Consider the following 20,653-nt stretch of genomic DNA (forward strand, 5'->3'; position numbering starts at 1 on the left):
AGCAAAAACCAGCACAGCTGTGTGGCAACAGCATGCTTCAGCTCACCCTGCTGTCCTGGTGCTCTGAACTGGGGGTATGGCTAGGATATGCCATAGCTCCTTTCTGATCCAGGTGTCCAAGTTCCTGTTACGGAAGCAATTTAGTGGGGATAGAGCAAGAAGAACGAGGACTGACCTCTGCCTGGGTCTTTCCCATGCATATGGTCAGTGTGTGGCTAGGGTGTGCACCTCGGTCTGGATCCACTCTTCAGTCTGCAGGTTTTGATACAACATCAGAGAGGACATCTTTCTAGATCATTGGCTGGGCTGCAGCCAGCTTCCTTGGATATATACTGGTTAACACCTAGTGCAGAACTGTTTGCTTATAGAACCCCATTTATTGGTCTGTATTTGAATATTGGTCTACCTACATGTATATAGTTTGAAGCCTGCAGGCAGGATGGGAGCTGGTTAACAACTCCTGAGACATCAGTAGACTAGGAGGGGCTCCACAGTGGATTGTCTGCCCCAGCAGCCTGGTTTTGGCAGAGCGAGAAGCTTTGGTTAGATGAAAGAACTGCGGGGTGGCCACACATGGTGATCTGACAGGGCTGACATGACTAGAAGTGACAGAATGTTATTATTTTTGCCAGTGGTGTAGCGATCAATTTCAAAATGATAAAATACCAAGACATTGCCTTAGCTCCTTTCAATAGCACTCATTTGGAGAGCAGCAAATAAACCCACCAGATGGCAAGTAAGAGAAGCAGATAAATGCTGTGCTACTTTATGTAGAAATTAGGTTAACGCCGTTCACCTGTACATGACTTGGCTACCCCACTGGCCCTATTAGGTAGGACCTGGCAGCTGAGAGACAGCTAGAGGCACCCCCATCAAATGCTGCTGGTGGCTTCAGCAGTCCAAAACACATCTCTCCACCCTACACTTCCTCTAGTGCGTTTCTGGGTTTGGTGTTATTCCTGCAGTATTTACCATTGGATGACAAAGTGGAATAAGGCACAAGGGCAGGTTTAAAGTTTTTACTAAACTGTCTCCAAATGCTGCCTAGAAATACTGTGTGTGATGTAATGCATAGTACTCTATAACATTGCCTTAACAGACTTTGTTTTAAAAAGACTCCTCTACAAATACATGGGGAAAAAAACCCCAAACCTTTTTTTTCATGATAGTACTAGGGGAACAACAGAATAACTTAATGCTAATAGTTTCTTTGAAAACGGTGAATAGAGCTAATAATGCTTGCAACTAATACATGTGCTTTCCCAGGCAATAGATGCATCTCAGGTAAAACCAGAAATGTTTTGAAGTGATCATCATGTCCATTTCAGGGAATAATGAAAGGAATATTTCCTTTTTCTTTTTCATCATCTGTCCTTTTATATGGGCATAAGTGTTTATTCAGTAGCATTAAACTGAATAACTCTGAACTTTATTACTTTCTTCTCTAGCTGAAAATAACACTTTTATGGAGATAATGTGAACTATATATTTATTGCCTCTTAAATCCATAATCAAATTGAATATATCAGAAGGAATTAGATTGGTCACTCAGCCTCATTACAACCTTGAAATGTGCTCCAGATGCTGGGGACACTAACAATATTTAGTTTAAAATTAACATTTTTATACTTTAAGCTTGTTGACTATCTTCTTAGTGAATAAATTAAAATGAGATATTTTCCTTTCCATTAAACCAGCAGTGCAATTATTTCTTTTAGATATGATAAAAATAGAATCATAGAATAGTTTGAGTTCGAAGGAACCTCTAAAGGTCATCTAGTCCAACTCCCCTGCTGTGAGGGGTTCAACTAGATCAGGTTGCTCAGAGCCCCGTCCAACCTGACCTTGAACGTTTCCAGGGATGGGGCAGCCACCATCTCTCAGGGCAACCTGTGCCAGTGTTTCACCACCCTCAGCGTAAAAAATTTCTTCCTTATATCTAGTCTCAGTCTACCCCCTTTTAGTTTAAAGCCATTCCCCCTTGTCCTGTTGCAACAGGCCCTGCTAAAAAGTCTGCCGCCATCTTTTCTATAAGCCCCCTTTAAGTCCTGATAGGCTGCAATGAGGTCTCCCCAAAGCCTTCTCTTCTCTAGGCTGAACAACCCCAACTCTCTCAGCCTTTCTGCATAGGAGAGGTGTTCCATCCCCCTGATCATTTTTGTGACCCTCTTCTGGACCCGCTCCAACAGGTCCGTGTCTTTCTTATGCTGAGGGCTCCAGAGCTGGACGCAGTACTCCAGGTGGGGTCTCACCAGAGCAGAGTAGAGGGGCAGAATCGCCTCCCTCGACCTGCTGGCCACGCTTCTTTTGATGCAGCCCAGGATATGATTGGCCTCCTGGGCTGTGAGCGCACGTTGCTGGCTCATGTCCAGCTTTTCACCCACCGGTACCCCCAAGTCCTTCTCGGCAGGGCTGCTCTCAATCCCTTCATCCCCCAGCCTGGATTGATCCCAGGAGTTGCCCCAACCCAGGTGCAGGACCTTGCACTTGGCCTCGTTGAACCTCATGAGGTTCACACAGGCCCACTTCTCCAGCTTGTCCAGGTCCCTCTGGATGTCATCCCGTCCCTCTGGCATGTCAACTGCACCACTCAGCTTGGTGTCATCTGCAAACTTGCTGAGGGTGCACTCGATCCCACTGTCTATGTCATTGAGGAAGATATTAAACAGTACCGGTCCCAATACGGACCCCTGCGGGACACCACTCAACCAGTCTCCATCTGGACATTGAGCCGTTGACCACTACCCTCTGGATGCAACCATCTAACCAATTCCTCACCCACCGGACAGTCCACCCATCAAATCCGTACCTCTCCAGTTTAGAGAGCAGGATGTTGTGGGGGACTGTGTCAAAGGCCTTACAGAAATCCAGATAGATGACATCTGTAGCCCTTCCCATGTCCACTGCAGTACTCACTCCATCATAGAAGGCCACTAGGTTAGTCAGGCAGGACTTGCCCTTGGTGAAGCCATGCTGGCTGTCTCGAATCACCTCCCTGTCCTCCATGTGCCTTAGCATAGCTTCCACGAGGATCTGTTCCATGATCTTCCCAGGCACAGAGGGGAGACTGACTGGCCTGTAGTTCCCCGGGTCTTCCTTTTTTCCCTTTTTAAAAATGGGGGTTATGCTTCCCCTTTTCCAGTCAGTGGGAACTTCACTGGACTGCCACGACTTCTCAAATACGACGGATAGTGGCTTAGCAACTTCATCCACCAGTTCCTTCAGGACCTGTGGATGGATCTCATTGGGTCCCATGGACTTGTGCACCTTCAGGTGCCTTAGATGGTCTCGCACCTGATGTTCTCCCACAGTGGGCGGCTCTTCATTCTCCCAGTCCCTGCCTTTGCCTTCTGCGGCTTGGGCGGTGACGCTCAAGCACTTGCCGGTGAAGACTGAGGCAAAAAAGTCATTGAGTACCTCCACCTTCTCCATATCCCAGGTAACCAGGTCTCTCGTTTCGTTGTGGAGAGGGCCCACATTGTCCCTCATATTCTTTTTATCCCCGACGTACCTATAGAATCTTTTCTTGTTGCCCTTGATGTCCCTGTCCAGATTTAATTCTATCAGGGCTTTCGCTTTCCTAACCCGATCCCTGGCTGCTCAGACAATTTCTCTGTGTTCCTCCCAGGCTACCTGTCCTTGCTTCCACCCTCTGTAGGCTTCCTCTTTGTGTTTGAGTTTGTCCAGGAGCTCCTTGTTCATCCATGCAGGCCTCCTGGTGTTTTTGCCTGACTTCCTCTTTGTTGGGATGCATCGCTCCGGAGCTTGGAGGAGGTGATCCTTGAATATTACCCAGCTTTCTTGGGGCCCTCTTCCCTCTAGGGCTTTGTCCCATGGCACTCTACCAAGCAGATCCCTGAAGAGGCCAAAGTCTGCTCTCCTGAAGGCCAGGGTAGTGAGCTTTCTGTGCGCCCTCCTTGGTGCCCTAAGGATCTTGAACTCCACCATTTCGTGGTCACTGCAGCCCAGGTTGCCCTTGAGCTTCACATTCCCCACCAGCCCCTCCTTGTTGGTGAGAACAAGGTCCAGCGTAGAACCTCTCCTCGTTGGCTCCTCTATCGCTTGGAGAAGGATGTTATCATTAACGCATTCCAGGAACCTCCCGGATTGCTTATGCCCTGCCGTGTTGTCCCTCCAACAGATATCGGGGTGGTTGAAGTCCCCCATGAGGACCAGGGCTTGTGGGTGTGAGGCTGCCCCTATCTGTCTATAGAGGGCCTCATCCACTCTGTCTTCCTGGTCAAGTGGCCTGTAGCAGACCCCCACCGTAATGTCACCTGTCCCTGCCCTCCCTTTAATCCTGACCCACAAGCTCTCAGTCAGCTCCTCATCCATCCCCAGGCAGAGCTCCATGCACTCCAGCTGGTCATTGACATGGAGGGCAACACCCCCTGCCTCGTCTCCCCTGCTTGTCCTTCCTAAAGAGCCTGTATCCCTCCATCCCAACACTCCAGTCATAGGAACCATCCCACCATGTCTCCATGATGCCAATAAGGTCGTAGCCCTGCAGGTGTGCGCATGTCTCTAACTCCTCTTGTTTGTTCCCCATGCTACGTGCGTTTGCACAGAGGCATTTAAGTTGGGCCCCCAATGAAGCTGTCTCACTGGCTGGAGTTTCTTATTGGATTTTATAAAGTATTACTTTTAACTTTTATTAAAACTTTAATAAAACTTTCATTACAGACAGTGCAACACTGCCTTTTGAATTCATGTCACAGTGTGAGCTACACAGGGTTGCTTATAGGGGAAGCACTCTCTGTTGGCAGGATGCAGAAGGAAAACAACCAGCAGTTAGTAGGTAGTAATATCTGTGTATAGTCTCAGGTCAAAGCAGCTTACCTATAAATTAGGTTTTCAAACAAGAATTGTAAAAAGACACGAATTCTCCATTTCTCTTCTGAAATCTGAGTATGGGTTCCTATGCTACTTAAATGCTTTAAAATTTTAATATTATGTAAAAATCAAAATGTTTTTTGGTATTAGGGATCTAAGTAAACAGCATATGCTTTTATTATTATTTTTAAAGAAGGAGATTATGTAGAACTCTTCAAGCTCCCAGAGAGGTTCTCTCCTGTTCGTACTATTTCAGCCTTAAAAGAATTGGTTAAACATTTACAAGTGTTTATAAAGTTGACCAATTTATTTGTTGATTTCCATGTCAAAAGGAATAATGTTTTGCAAAGATGTCAAACAACTTTTAGGTAACCCTATGATTGTAATGCTCAAGATCACACAATGTGTTTACTCAAAGGGTTTCTAAAATTTTTGGGACTAAAATATTTGATTTTTTTTTCTTTTTGAAAGATGTCTGGAATTTGGTTTAGCTGAATTAGAAATACAGTGTAAACAGTCTCTCCTTCCCATACTAAACATTTATATGAGCTCTATCACTCCCTTTCCTCAACTGGACGGGGAGAGAGAATATATAAGAAAAGGCTTGTGGGTCTAGATAAGGACAGGGAGAGATCACTCACCAATTACTGTCACGGGCAAAACAGACTCGACTTGGGGAAACTAATTTAATTTATTACCAATCAAATCAGACTAGGGTAATGAGAAACAAAACTAAATCTTAAAAACACCTTCCCCCCACCCCTCCCTTCTTCCTGGCCTCAACTTCACGCCCGAGTTCTCTACCTCCTCCTCCCCCCGCAGTGGCACAGGGGGATGGGGAATGGGGGTTGTGGTCAGTTCATCACACATTGCTCCTGTCGCTCCTTCCTCTTCAGGGGGAGGACTCCTCACACTCTTCCCCTGCTCCAGCGTGGGGTCCCACCCACAGGACACAGTCCTCCACAAGCTTCTCCAACGTGAGTCCTTCTCATGGGCTGCAGTTCTTCATGAACTGCTCCAGCGTGGGTCCCTTCCATGGGGTACAGTCCTTCAGGAACAGACTGCTCCAGCGTGGGTCCCCCACAGGGTCACAAGTCCTGCCAGCAAACATGCTCCAGCATGGGCTCCTCTCTCCATGGGTCCACAGATCCTGCCAGGAGCCTGCTCCAGCGCAGGCTTCCCCCAGGGTCACAACCTCCTTCGGGCACATTCCCAGCAGGAGAATCTCTGCTCCGGTGCCTGGAGCACCTCGTCCCCCTCCTTCTTCACTGACCTTGGTGCCTGCAGAGTTGTTTCTCTCACATATTCTCACTTCTTTCTTCTAGCTGCTGTTGATCAGCAGTTTTTTTCCCCTTCTTAAATATGTTATCACAGAGGCGCTACAACCGTCCCTAATGGGCTCAGCCTTGGCCAGTGACGGGTCCGTCTTGGAGCCGGCTGGCATTGGCTCTATCGGACACAGGGGAAGCTTTTAGTAGCTTACCACAGAAGCCACCCCTCTAGCCCCCCCCCACTACCAAAACTTTGCCATGCAAACCCAATACAATTGTTATTAAAGAGAAAATCCTGTTCTCTTAACTGGCAAATAGAGAAGCTCCCAGGTCCATAGCAAAGCCTGGAGCCCCCGGCATTGCCAAGAGATGTGAGATGTTTTCCCTGGCATGCAGCAGTCATTTATACATGTTCCCACTGTGGTTCCTTTTTTCACTTCAGAGCAAGAATTAAGGATAGATGACGGCAAATCTCTAGAAAACACGGAAGGTCTGACAGGCTACAGAGTTTTATTCAATGTTACCATGCAAAAAGAAAAAAATGAACCAAACAAATTACAGGCTTTTGTTCATATTGCATTTGCCCTAATTTTTGCTCTTTGACCCAAGCACTGCTCAGGTCAATTATAGAGTATTATGGGACCAGCTAAAAACTGGGATTGTTTTTCTGGGTAGAATACTGCAAAGAAAGATATATCGTTAAAGGTAGCCATGCTCATTCATTCAGATACCATGGAGGCGCTGCTCAAAATAATTGTGATTCCTCTCTGACCCATTTCAGCTGTCTGGGTTGTCTTTCATCATTCAAAAATGTCAAGTGTATGTTGAATTATATGCCTTTATCAATTTACACATTTTAATCTCACCCGAGGAAAAAAGTCACACACTATCATTTTGTAACCTGCAGCTGAAGGTATCAAATGACTCATTTTACTTGCGTGTTATAAACTACAGCTCCTCAGAGACAAGGATTACAGTCAGGCTGGGATCTCGAGTTGGTGCGCCTTCACCAGGCTGCAGTGTCTCACTGTCCTGGTTTCGGTTGGGATAGAGTTAATTTTCTTCTTAGTAGCTGGCATAGTGCTGTGTTTTGGATTTAGGATGAGAACAAAGTTGATAACACACCGATGATTTAGTTGTTGCTGAGCAGTGCTTACACTAGCCAAGGACTTTTCAGCTTCCCACGCTCTACCGACTGAGAAGGCTGGAGGTGCACAAGAAGCTGGGAGGGGGCACAGCCAGGACAGCTGACCCAAACTGGCCAAAGGGACATTCCATACCATGTGACGTCATGCTCAGTACATAAACTGGGGAAAACTGGCGGGGAGGGCTACTGCTCGGGGACTGGCTGGGCATTGGTCGGCGGGTAGTGAGCAATTGCATCGTGCATCACTTGCTTTGTATATTCTTTTATTATTATTATTATTATTATTATTATTATTATTACTACTACTACTACTACTACTACTACTACTACTACTGCTATTTTACTTTATTTTTCAATTATTAAACTGTTCTTATCTCAACCCACAAGTTTTCTCACTTTTACTCTTCTGATTCTCTCCCCCATCTTACCAGAGCGGGGGAGAGTCGGCGAGCGGCTGCGTGGTGCTCAGTTGCCAGTTGAGGTTAAACCACGACAGTCACCAACACAAGCCTTGGACCTGTGGCTCTGCTCAGCCTCCATCCTAAAAAACATTTACAGAGGTTTTGTTCGTTATCCTCTAATAAAACATGAGCCTTCATGGGAGGACTGAAGGTATCTGTCAAGCATAAAGGCAGGGCGCTCAGCCAACGAGAGGAGCGGCAGGACAGGAGCAACCACAGCTCTTTTCCTCCTCTGCTCCACCTCCATTTACTGGAAGGGCCCCTTCTCTCATTTTGGAGCAGCTTGGGGCTGCTCAGTGTCTGCATGGATATGGCCCTAAGAGAAAAGAAAGGACTTGCTGTACACTCGCCTATTCACCTGGGTTGTGAAGAAATGGGTGCCTTCCTCTTACTGCTTGAAATCTGGGCTATGGGTACCCAGAACAAGGGGCTCGATGCTAATCTCTGTTGACCTAAATGAAAGAGATGCTGATTGCTTAAAGAGCAGATCCCAACAGCCCCCTGCAGCAGCCTGCACGTTGGTTCAGGGGGTGTGATTCTATCAGCGCTCTTGGGGAGTGCTGCCATTTCACAACTGAAATAATCTCTCTGTATTAACTAACTTCTCGGTACAAGTGTCTTTAATTTTTAGAAAACACATGGAATGTTTTCATTTTGGCCTGGAATCACTACTTTTTCCATCCTGTATTTCCTTTAATGTGATTAAATGCTTGCCTAGTTGTGCTGTCATAACTGCTAAGCTACTGTCATAACTTACTGTCATGCTGTCATAGCTATTACGATAGTGCTATCTGTATTTAACAGCTGTCAGCAGTGTGCCTTAGTAATTCTTATGTAGGAAACTGCTATTATTTTGACCAGATGTTTATTTTCTTCAAATACATTGATCAAGTCCAATATCTTACAAAAAGATTTGAAGACACTATGAGACCAGTAAAACTGATGATAACATCCTTTTTCTCAAGCATGTCTTACAAAATCCTTCTTTCATTTACATTATGATACTCCGCTATAGCCAGTGCTATCCTACATGTGCAGAAAGAAACAGGCACTTCAGCTTCTTCATTAAAAACAACCTAGTCTCTGCACCCTTTCCTTCTCCCTGACTTTTCCCCACTACAACCCACCAGACACCCCAGTCTGGTGGGACATTTTCCACAGTGGCAGGAGCAGTGAAACAAACCCGCACAAGTCAGTGGTTTGATTCTCTTCAGCGTCCAAACTTCAGAAATTTCTACAGGGTCCAGTTTATGAAGGTACTTAGGTGCCTAGAAATGCAAAAAGGTCTGTGTAGGATTTGCTAAATCCCAAACGGATTATATACTTAACTCCTATTGACCTCCTTTCAAATGGTTTTGATTCTTTTGTCTGCAAAACAAGCTGAAAAATCTGTAACAATCTGCTTCTGAAAAGTCTGAACACTTACTGATTTTGATCAAGACACAAATAACACATGGCAAACCCACCCATGAAATGAAAACACTTCTGATGTGATGTTACAGAAGCCAGGAGATGCAGAAGGAAGTGAAGAAGAAGGGACCCTTCTTCCAGTTCTCCCTCCTGCTTTCCCCTCTTTCAGCTGCATCATTACCAGTTACAAAGCCCCTATGTCAGCTGAGAAACGTTGGGTTTCTTTCCAGAGACCTACTTCTTGTCCACACTGGGTGGGAAAGCCAGACCTGATCTTTTTCATTATCCTTCTCAGCCGCCGGCATGGGACTGATGACAGACAGGCTGGGTCACAGAACAATTACAATTAAAACAATTACTGTAAACAAGAGAAGGTAGCTACACTTGTCACCTATTTCCTCTTGTTTGCATTTATTTATTTTAAATTTGAGATGGCCAAGGCAAGGCGACGTAAGTTCAGCTTGTGGGGTGCCTTCCCACTCCATCCTATTCACAGACAGTAGTGTCTACATTAAAAAATTCCAGAAAATGGAAATTTAACTATTAAGCAGATGAAAGTGTGAATCACAAAGATGGCAGGGGATGGTGGCAAGTGCTGGTTGTGTTTCTATTGTTGACACCTTCCCGGATGAAGGTGATGTGAGAGGAGGAAAACAAATCTCCTGGGACAGCTGGAGCCTTTATCCAGTACCTTGCCGTAGCCTTTATCTACTTACCTCCTGTGGTGCGAAGGTTGTTCTGGGTAGCACAGAAACAAAGCACACAGGACAAAGGCATGAAAGAAGGCATTATAAAACGGCCTAATGTACTTGATTCTTTCAGGCTAAGGGCAGCACGTGCTGGTGAGAAATGCGAATCACACTGAGTAAGTGCCAGAAGCCCGAGGTTTGTTCCTACCTAATTGGCTTCTTAAGCTGTTAAAACTGAAAGCACCGAATCCTTGGATATTTCTTGCCTGTATTTTTTTGCTTACACAGACGTGAAAAGACACGTGCACAGCTAAGATCTGATATAAAACTGGCTTTGCTATGTTTCACCTCCTGTGTGATAATGACTTAATTCATTCTATTCTGTGCTTGCGCAGCACTCGGCGCAACGGGGTCCCGAGTTGTGCCTGGGGTTTCTGGTAATGAGCATCATCGCTACCATTGCATGTGAAACATCTATGAAGTGTGTCTGCTTAGCTTTTCTCTTTGGGAAGTAATGCTGTTGTCATTACCACATAATTTCTGTGTCCTGTCAGTTAGCTATTCTTTTTGAGATTTTAACAGTACTAACAGTGATCCATGCATAATAGGTCTAAGCAACTTACAGTAAAGAGATAATCCGTTAGCATTAAGTACCCACACAACGTATTGACATAATGCCTTTACCTCATTCATTCTTGGCCTATCATCAGAAATTGTGTAAAATTTTGGAATCACAAAACACCTCCCACCTGCAAAAATGCCAAACCAGCCTAGAGATAAGCCTTTGTCAGAGTTTCAACTGTCCCACAACTCCAAATCAATCTCCTCAGGTATTTGCAAAAATGCCTCTTTCTGAATTATGAACCAAAATGATATCATTTTTCTGTTTTAGTTTAGTTGAGGTTTATGACTGTTTGGCTGCTACAGATCACGTGCTATGGACACCGTGTCTCTAATTGACCCAGCTCAGAGGATGAACCTGGTTAGGAGCAGCAGGATTTTATGTGAAAGCTAAAATCCAGTTGCTCATATTCCACTTCATACTTTCTTCCTCTGTTTTCCAGGGTCTTTGATAGGAGTATGCCTACTTCCATACTTGAAACTCTCACTGATTGAACGCTGCCTTGTGAACCATTTATGGTGTCTTGAATCAAAACAGCTAAGTGCCTTTTTTCTGTGTACTTCCACAATCTTGATTTTCTCATGGATTTTGTGCATTAACAACTGCCATTCCTGGTAGTGTGAATGAAAGAAGACGAGTTAGGAGAAAGGGTGTAAAATGCCTAATTCTGTAATGAAAAATGTGACATTCAGTGTGTTGTTGTGCACAGGATGGGGTCTTTGAAAATGTTCAAAGAGCCAAAAATGACAGGAAAAAAAGAGAGCTGGAAAATATTTTTAAAGAGTTATCTTTTTTATTTCAGAAACACTTGCATCTTACGGCCTTGTCAAATGATTTATCATCCCCTTTCTAAGGCTGTCCCTGATGCTGTTCTTCAGCAGCTGATTTTTATGAGCCTTATTCCTGGTTTCTAGGTCACACAGCCCAGAGGCTGCTCACAATTGGTTGTTGTCTCACATGCACGCAGGGTGAGAGATATTTTGCTCTTCATCTATTAATGTGCAGTTAATGCAATCAAATGATAAGACAAATCTGTAGCCTTCATTTTTTGTGAGTGTATTCAATGTGTATAGGCAGTTAGGCCCAAATACAGAACAGTAAATACGATCAAGCCAAGTCAGAGAGGGGTCAATAAGTGATATTGTTGTATAAGCCAAGTATTTGATTTTTCCTTGCAGTTATTTGCTGGAGAGGCAGATTTCTTGTTTTCTCAGTAAGAACTGAATTAACAAGTGCAGAACAGCAGCAGATTTCTGACACATACTTTTAAGAATTAGCAGTGTGTCTTACAGTCAAATATTGTATTGTTTCAACCCCCAAACGAAGGTTCTGGAGCCCAAAGATTTACAAGTTAATGAGTGACAGTTTGACATACAGCATAATGTCTTGGAAAGGTTGGTATCTCTATGGAGACTCAGTAGTCAAAAAGGACACTAAAAATAGGACCTGAAAATTTTTACTTACGTTCATTACCACACATGTTAATGTATTCTTCCAGCTTTTGCAACACATGCAGGAGAACTTTGTGTTCACAGGGCCTATATGTGCTCATACAAACTCTCATTTTACAGGTTCAGGGAAACATAATAAATGTGGCACAGTCATAGTCAAAAGTAAATTCAATTAAAATGTGTTGAATTCTAGTAATTTATATTCATACTATGATGGAAGTTGTAGCACAAAGCATTTCTGTCAATATGTGTTTGAAAGTAAATGAGAGTTTGTAGGGAGTTTGTCTCCACTCGTTTAGTATTTGCTACTTTCAAGCATTTTGTGACTGAATTTTATGAGCATGAATGATCATAGAAAGCAAGTTTTATGCTCCTGTGATCATAGGGAAAATGAAACTTATGTGACTTAGGGAAAATGAGCTTACTTATTAAATGCAGTGTTTCCCAAAACCTAAGAATAAATGTGTTTTTCATTGAACTAGAGAGCATAGACAATCATAGCAAGACAATGAAGCAGAGATTTCTCCTCTATAGGATCAGGTATAAGGCACAAAACAAACCATTCAAGGTAACAAATACACTAGAGAAAATGGAGATCTGTGCAGAGAAGCTATGTGAAAAGAGAAATAAAATTTGTCTGACATGATTCACTGTGGACCTTGCTGAGCTGCAGTGCTGCATTTCTTAATGCTTTACCATTACAGAATTTCAAGTGAACGATGATGCCTCATTAAAAGATTTTCCTTAATGCTCATTTGTCTAAGCCAACTGTTTACAAGTGTCCTCACCCCTTGGGCATTTGCTCAAGAATCTGTCAGAAGGTCCAGGAGATGCCATTTCCCCAGACGACTGGTAACTCGGGGTGCTTCGGTTTGAGACGGTACAAAGGGAGAGACTTTTCAGATATCTCAAGCACCTCTCATGTATGTTCATGCCTGAAAACGGACATTACACAGCTTTGTGTTTAAGGCCATATTGGACACATATACAGTGAGGACCCCTGCATAAGTACAGTCTCAGAAACAGTGGCAGTGGCAGCCAGGACTACATCTGGCTGTCAGAGTATCTAAGTCATGAAGTCTTACTAACATAAGACATCACAAAACCAATTCCTAAATCTTACGTTGCTGCTTATGACGACACAGAGTCTGTTTAACTGCAAACAGGGCGTTACTCTCTGTATTGACAGAACTGTACTCAAAATAACCTCTTTCACCCTTGAAGAAACATCCCAGCTCAGTTAAGAGTCAGCTGTTGGATAGTCTTCCTCCAAATCCCTTTAATTAACCGAGCTATTCTGATTGTTGTCACCCTGCTGCTAATAAGTGTTTCTAACTTTAGTGCCTGATGGGATATGAAACCTCAAAGACATCTGACTTTTCCTGAGACAGAGGCTGGCTGCCTGCTGTTGAGAACTGCTACAGATTATTTATTTCCAGAGGAAAGCTGGGCTGACTTGACATGGACGTCATGGGTGGACTGACTACAGATCTATATTATTTGGGGCATTAAAGCTTCCTCAGCCCTGCTTAAATGGCTCCAAAAGACCAGCTGTTTTCACGGCCGTTGTCACATCATAAATGTGGCTCCAGGTTTCTCCAAAGTGTAGACGAGAGGAGATGGAGAGGAGGCAGAGAGACTGCCAATGTCCTGGGGCTTGCAGGGTTTCTCGTCCCGTCCCGCTTGCTCCACGCTGCCTTATCCCTCGTGGAGCAGCGCGGGGCAGGGACAGGCCCAGCCAGCCTGGCTCCCTGGGGCTCGGGCACTGGCAGAAATAAGCAGCGTCTGTTTCACTGCTCCCAGCAGCCTGCTACCTGCCCAAGCTTGGCTCAGCTCTTAGAGGAGCATTTCTTCTGCTTGCAGGACTAAATCAGCTTTCTTCCTGCTTTGATTTTAGCAAAATCACACGTTTATTGGGAAATCTACACTTGTGATCCAGTTGCAGTGATAGTCCACTAACCATCATTTCTCTCAACATCCCAGCAAGCACTTACTATATATGATTTTCAAGGCACTCTTATCTGTAACTTATTAATGAGAATTAAGTAAATGGAAAGAAACAGAAAGCGTGTCAGCCAAACTCAAAATCTGCTACGCAGAAACTTTTGACCTTAGTGAAAGGTTGTGTGCTAAGCTAAACACTTTGACTGCACATGATTTTACAAGGCACAAAGCAGAAACCTGCATCTTGAAATCTCCATCAACTCTTGTTTACCAGACCTCCCATTCTGTCTGGGTTGGACTGGGGCACAATGGCATCACATGTACAGAAAACTTTCCAGGTTTTTGTTTTCGGTAGGCACCTCCCTGCATTCATTCACTGCTCATGAGTGTGTGGGATGTACTGGCTTGTTTCAGTGGCTGCAAGGCAGTGGCCAAGGCCTTTACCCCCTCAGCAAATTGAGCCGAAGGAGAGACATTCAGCTCACTGAAGTACTTTTTTTAAAGGCAGCTAGACTGTGGAGACAGACAGAATATAGATTTATTCATGGAAGCATTTCAAATCTTAGCACACGCATTTGTGAGCTTGATTTACTAGCATACATCATGACAGTTATGAGTATATTTTAGCCAGAGATACAGTCTGTGTCTGAAATATATGCTTTGTCAATTGTGGCTGCAATTTGTATGCAATTTTAGAGTGCTTTCTTTTTTTTTTTTTAATTGATTTTGGAGTGATCTCACTGGTAATGAGTTAGGTAGATGCAGAATTCTCTGAAATAGTTGCTGAAAGGGTTGGAACTAGATGATCTTTGAAGGTGCCTTCCAACCCAAACCATTCTATGATTCTATGATACAATATTTGTCATGTGACACCTGTAAAAATCCCCTAATGGTATTTGCAACTTTATATTCCATCCAGGTTGCAAGCACAACGATTAGCTGGACTATGTCAGAGCAAATGCAATCAAAGTAAAGTACACAGACAGAAAAAAGAAGGCAGAAAGGGCTTGGTATTTTTGAACCAGACTTAAACTTTGCTATCTGCTCATCAATATTTTGTGCAGCTGTGGGTCGTAAAGAGCATGTGTTTTTTTATTTTATTGATAATGGTCACAACACAATATCTTAAATATAAGCAGGTTAGTCATTTTGCAGTGTCTCTGCTAACAGTGAGTACGTAAGCAAAACCCAGATGTTTTCATTTCGTACAGGGAGATACTCAGTGGGCACAAGCTGACTAACCACTGCCCATCCCTGACCACACTGCAGCTGTATCTAGCTGTGATCATAAAAAAGTGTTCCTGCCATTCAGCATGCATAAATCTCAAATGCTAACTCAGCTTATTAAAAAGCTTGCTTAAGTAAAAATAGTGCTATAGACTTGGAAAGATACGGTTTCTCCTGGATTAGTTTTTCAGCTGAGAGCTGAAGCCAATTAGAGGCATGTTGTCTAGTTCTGGCCCCATCTACTGATAGAAACTCATTGCAACTGGATTTTTCTCCTGTTTCAGAGGGATTATGCTTGAATACTCCATGGAAATCTTATTACTTTTTCTTACTTAGTTTTGTGTCCTACCACCTCTAGGGTATAGTACAGACTAGAGTGTCTCTTTTCAGCTGAAAATAGAGTTGGAGCAATATGGTCTTTTTAGAGGAATGGCAGGAACCTCCATGTTTTGGTCGACACTTTGGTTTACAGTTCGTTATTATTTGCTTTCACAGTGAAAACAAGTATGACGAGGAGACATATGGAGAAGAATGAATGTGTATATTCTGCTCAGAGCTGGCTGGGAGTGCCACATGCGTATGTATAGGACCATGCTTCTTCTGCCCTGGCAGGGAATGTGCAGGATGTACTGAAATGAATGACAGAGCACCAGGAACCACTGCTGGAAGATGTGAAACAAGTGGGAGCTAAAGATGACACAGGAGCCTGCTCTTCACCTTCCGAGCAGCTAATTTCTGCCACTTAGTGGGAAGACACCTGGGCCATGAGCAGCACATGGTACTGAACAAGGCAGAGGTCATGAGAAGACCTGCTTTTTGAACTAGTTTAAGGGCTTGGAGTCTAATAGCAGACATTTCCTATGAGTCTCATCTAGAAGTAATGGAAGGAGTCACTGTTCCCCTCAACAGTTTTATTGGGTTATGTAGGCAAAACCCAGGCACCTGCTGGAAAGTATGTAGAAGGATACTGTGTTCATACCACCAACCTGGAGCTCCCAGGCACTTTAGGGAAGAAAAAGAAAGAGGTTATATCAGGTATACTCTTAGTTTTGTAGGTTTGTAAACAGATTTAGGGGTAGTTAATGTGAATTCTGCCAGCTCTGGGAGGTGAATGTATTCATGTTGCCTGTGTCCCACCAGACCTCTTTGCCTCAGACCTCCAATATGCAAGGGCTGAAATGACTGGTTCTCAGCGGGGTATTCTGCCCGGGATCATGCTGTATTATCTTGGGAAAAAAAATGTCTCCAGGATTTTGGATGAGAGAGAGGGATGGGAGCATGCTGTAGTGCTTATTAATTGCCACGAAGAGGGAAACGCCTCAGAGTATAAGGAGGCTGATGTTGATGTTTGGCTTGGGGAGTGGCTCTCTCTGTGGGCTATAATGGAAGAGAAAAAGAAAAGAAAACATCGCTGTTTTGGGATGTGACTTACCGAAGAGTCAGTTACAGGACCCTACCCAGAAATGCATGGTCTTGGGCTCATTTTAGTCCAACGCCATATAGATGTTGAGCCGTAACATGTGAGGCAGCAAATTCAAGCTGAGAGAGACATGACGAACAAAGAACTCAAACTCACTGCTTAAAACTCATGAAAACAGTATCTATAATCCAATTGTGCAAAAATACCTTCAGGTTTGACCAGTGCTGCTTCTTTTTCCTCTCTTTCCTCAAAGCTGACCCTACATCTGAAAGAAGAAGAGTTCATGCTCAAATGAAGAGAGTAAAAAAAATCAAGATTATGAAGTTATAGAAAGCAGGTTTTACCTTGTAAATTGGCTAACAGTACTGTAGCTCCATCTGCGTACTTGAGTCTTGGCTAGTACACAGCATAGCACTGAGGCAGAACAGCCCATAAATCTCATTGCTGGGGCTTAGGCTGGATTCAGATTTTCCGAATCAATTAGTAGCCTTTTTTTTGTTCCTTGTTGTTTTCCCCACAGAAGATGGGGAAATGCAACTGTAAGTTTTGGGTAGTGGGACAAAGGGACTGTGAGGCACACAGATACAGCAGCCAAACTTCCTAAGACCATCTTCTCAGCAAGTCTCAGTTTCAACAATGTGGTTGGCAAGCTCTGTACTGAAACGGGGACATACATTCAAGCCCTAAGCTGGTGTATGCAGAGGTCCACAGACATCTCTACTCATTGCCAGAGAGTGCAGCATTTCCTGAGCCCCACCAGTGTAATTTCTGATCTCTGTAAAGCTTGGGAAGGTTGTTCCGTGAACTTCTGCCCTCTATTTGTAAGAAAGGTACAAATTTGAAAGGCTACCCAGCAGGGGCAATTGCATTAATATTTCAATGTGATAAGAGTAGGAGAGAGAGGGAATGAAATGTGAGGCAAGGTTCACCATTTGTCTGTGCTTGCCTCAAGTGGCATGGGATTTGGATGAAAACAATCTTTGCAAAGACAGAAATGTTTGTTGGGATCTTGAGAGTGAAATTTATAGTGCAAAAAATGTCAGGGTAATCTATCGTCTGCTGAAATGTAACAAACTGTGTTTTATTGGTGGTGTTAAACATTGTTCAAACAAATGGAAAAAGCACAACCTCTGCTATAAAGAGCTTTGGTGCTTCAGGACGGAAGAGCAAAATATACAGGTGAGTAGAAATGTCTGTGCAATCATGTGGCATCTCCCACTCACTGCTGTGAGGAGCTGAACAGCACTTGCCGGTACGAATATGGGGACTGTCATTCCATTGCCTGCCACAGCAAATCTAAATGGAGAGGTGGGGAGGTCTGTGTCTTGGCAATCCCACATTTTTTCTTTTATTAAAGAGATTATTATCAAGGACTATTATCAAGTCTGAAGCTCCACACAATGAAAGGGTTCGTTTCTTGGAATGTCCAAGGTAGTTTCAGAAAACTTACTTCCTTTTGCTGAGGATACACTAATTTTAAAAATCTTTTTTCCACCAAAAAAAAAAAAAGGACAAAAAACAGATAGATGTTTTTCCTTCAGTTTATCTCTCTTTTGTAACTCTCTTTTTCCCCCCCCCAGAAAATACGAGATATATTTTTCTACTGACCTGCAACAGTTTTTAAATGGGCATTTTTCACTTAAAAATTTTTCTTTGACTAATGAAACAAATCTGCTAAAATGAGAAGTCTTCTGTTTTAGACTGGAAGGGCTGAAAAAGATTCAGTAGGAGAAGAAAAAAAGTATTATCGTACCTACAAGCAGAGTATTTCACACAGTCGTGTCAGAAAGCACCTACCAATAAGAAATGCATGGAGGTAAATTACAGGTTTGAAGCCAGTAGCATAGTGTAAAGGAAGAGATAGCTGATGGGAAAATGAGTAGGCAGAGAAAGAGCTTTCTTTGTGAGGTATTGAAAGTAACTAGTTGTGGTGAACTTGATACTTTTAAGGGACTGGAAAGAGAGAGAGTGTTTTCAGGAGGATCTGAGCATTGTGATTGATATGGAATGGAAGATCTAAAGAAAATATCCAAATACAAAGGCAGAGGAAATTAATACTCGGGGATAGATGTCAGACAGAACTGAAGAGGTTTCCATATCCCAAGGTGGGTGACTCTGTATAAAATGTTTGCTATTTCAGATAGAGAGAACTTGTGAGAACTTGCACTGGCACGGCTTGATAGAGGAAAAAGGCACTATAGTGGAAAGAGGCATCAGTTAACCTCCAAACCAGCATGCTGTGCCAACCCTTGGCTTCAAATCTAGTTAGTTATTGATCTTTTAGACCTTTTTTTCTGCTGATTCACAGGTTGTAGCTTGTCAATTCACTTGTACGAGTGAGAAAATGAACCCTGGAAGGACATGTCAGAGCAGAGGTGGAATATAGGTGGGGTTTGCTTTCCTGACACATTTCAGGCTGGTATCATCTTGTCAGAGAAGATGCGAAGCTGAGATAGCAAATCCGCTTTTCCACGGCAGGACCTGAAGAACAGCAGATAGCAATGACAAGCTCAGTAAGAAGCAGTTAATTTGCAGTAACACAGCTTTTTACACTGCATCATCACTGTGCTGAGGCAGATGGCTTCCAAATGCCTTGTTTCTGACACTGTCTGATTTTCAGGTATGTTATCTGGTAGGAGATGCTCCAAAAGAGATCCTTAGCAAATTGCCCTGTGTCAGTGCATGATGAGTGCAGAATCCAGCTGCATTTTAGTTTCCATGTGCCACTCCAAGTTTTCACAGTCTGCCGTGTCCTCAGGCAGGCCTCTGCTTGCTTCATGTTTCACTGAAAATGCCTGACCTTCCCACGTAATAGCTTAGGTTTGCCTGTCGCATTATGCTCTGGCCCCAGAAAATAAGCCTCTCAGATTAGGTTATTACACTAGTCCTTTTACAACAAGGTGGGCATAGGATGGATAGCTGTTGTTGGAAGATATGTGTTTTCTCTCCCGGATTTTGAAAATTGAGAGTATCTCTTATGGAAATGCGTGTGGAGCCAGGATTCGTTGCTGCTTGCATAATGTATTGTGGATACTTAGATATCTGAAGGTAAGAAACCTTATGGATAAACTGTACTGACTGTCTACATGCCAGTCCCCCTGGACCTGCCCTGTTGTGATCTCATTAAAGTATCATTTAGCTTTCATTAAGGCAGAAAGCAAATACAGAAGTGGCTGTCAATCTAAGTCTATTTTACAATTCCAGGGCCAAATCCTTTTCACCTCATTGGAGCAAGTTATCCCACTGAAACCAGTGAAGTATTTCTGTAAGATTTGCTCTTGAGCAAAGTAAAGTGACCTGCTACTGCTACTAATTAAGCTTCTCTCTATTGAACCTCAGCAAAGTTTGACAGACGTGAAACTGTCTTCTTGCTGAATGGTAAATATACCCTGCTCTTTGGAGAACGGCTCAAGTCTCAAATGGGCAAGCCTGAAATGATGGCTGAACCTATTGATTTAGTTTGCTTTAAAAGGAACAGAGGATAATTTCTGAAATCAGACTTGATGATCCCTCGCTGTCCCATCTGCCCCACGGGAATACGTTCTGGTACACAGCCCGGCATCCGAGCCTTGCTGGCAGCCAGAGCTGAGGTGTCAGGTGGAGATCACAAGTGAACGGGAAGCTATTTTACGCTGAAGCTCAATATTGCAGAGGAAAACAAATCTATTAAGTAGGCTCCTAGTGAAAAATGAGAGCTGACAGTTACAAAGTATTGCAAGGAGAAGCAAGTAAAGCAATAGCAAGATGTATAGACATTAGCTGATCTAGAACTGTTCTTTCCTTTTGCCTGTTTGATCTGACAATTAAAGCGGTTAATTGTATCACAGAACAGTTTTAACAGAGGAAAATTCTAGTGACAACAAACGTCATTGAAAAGCATTCAGGCCATTTGTGGTAACAAGTTGGATACCATACTGCAAGGAGTGTAATTCGTAGGGCATTTGGATAAAATGAAATGTAATGCGTCGTGCATTACACATCACGTGCATTTGTGATGGGGATTGGTGATTGCAATTATTCCCCACGAATGAGGAATTCCCAGTAAGAGTGGGGCATAAACTCGCTTTGATTAAGTCCCTGCTCTTTGTACACACTGCCCATTAGTACTACCCATTGGATGGTTTAGTGAGGTGCTATGTGCTGTGCATTATGTGCTGCACTATTCTGTTCAGAGCAGT

This window comes from Aptenodytes patagonicus, chromosome 3 (genome assembly GCF_965638725.1).
Source record: "Aptenodytes patagonicus chromosome 3, bAptPat1.pri.cur, whole genome shotgun sequence".
Lineage (NCBI taxonomy): Eukaryota > Metazoa > Chordata > Aves > Sphenisciformes > Spheniscidae > Aptenodytes > Aptenodytes patagonicus.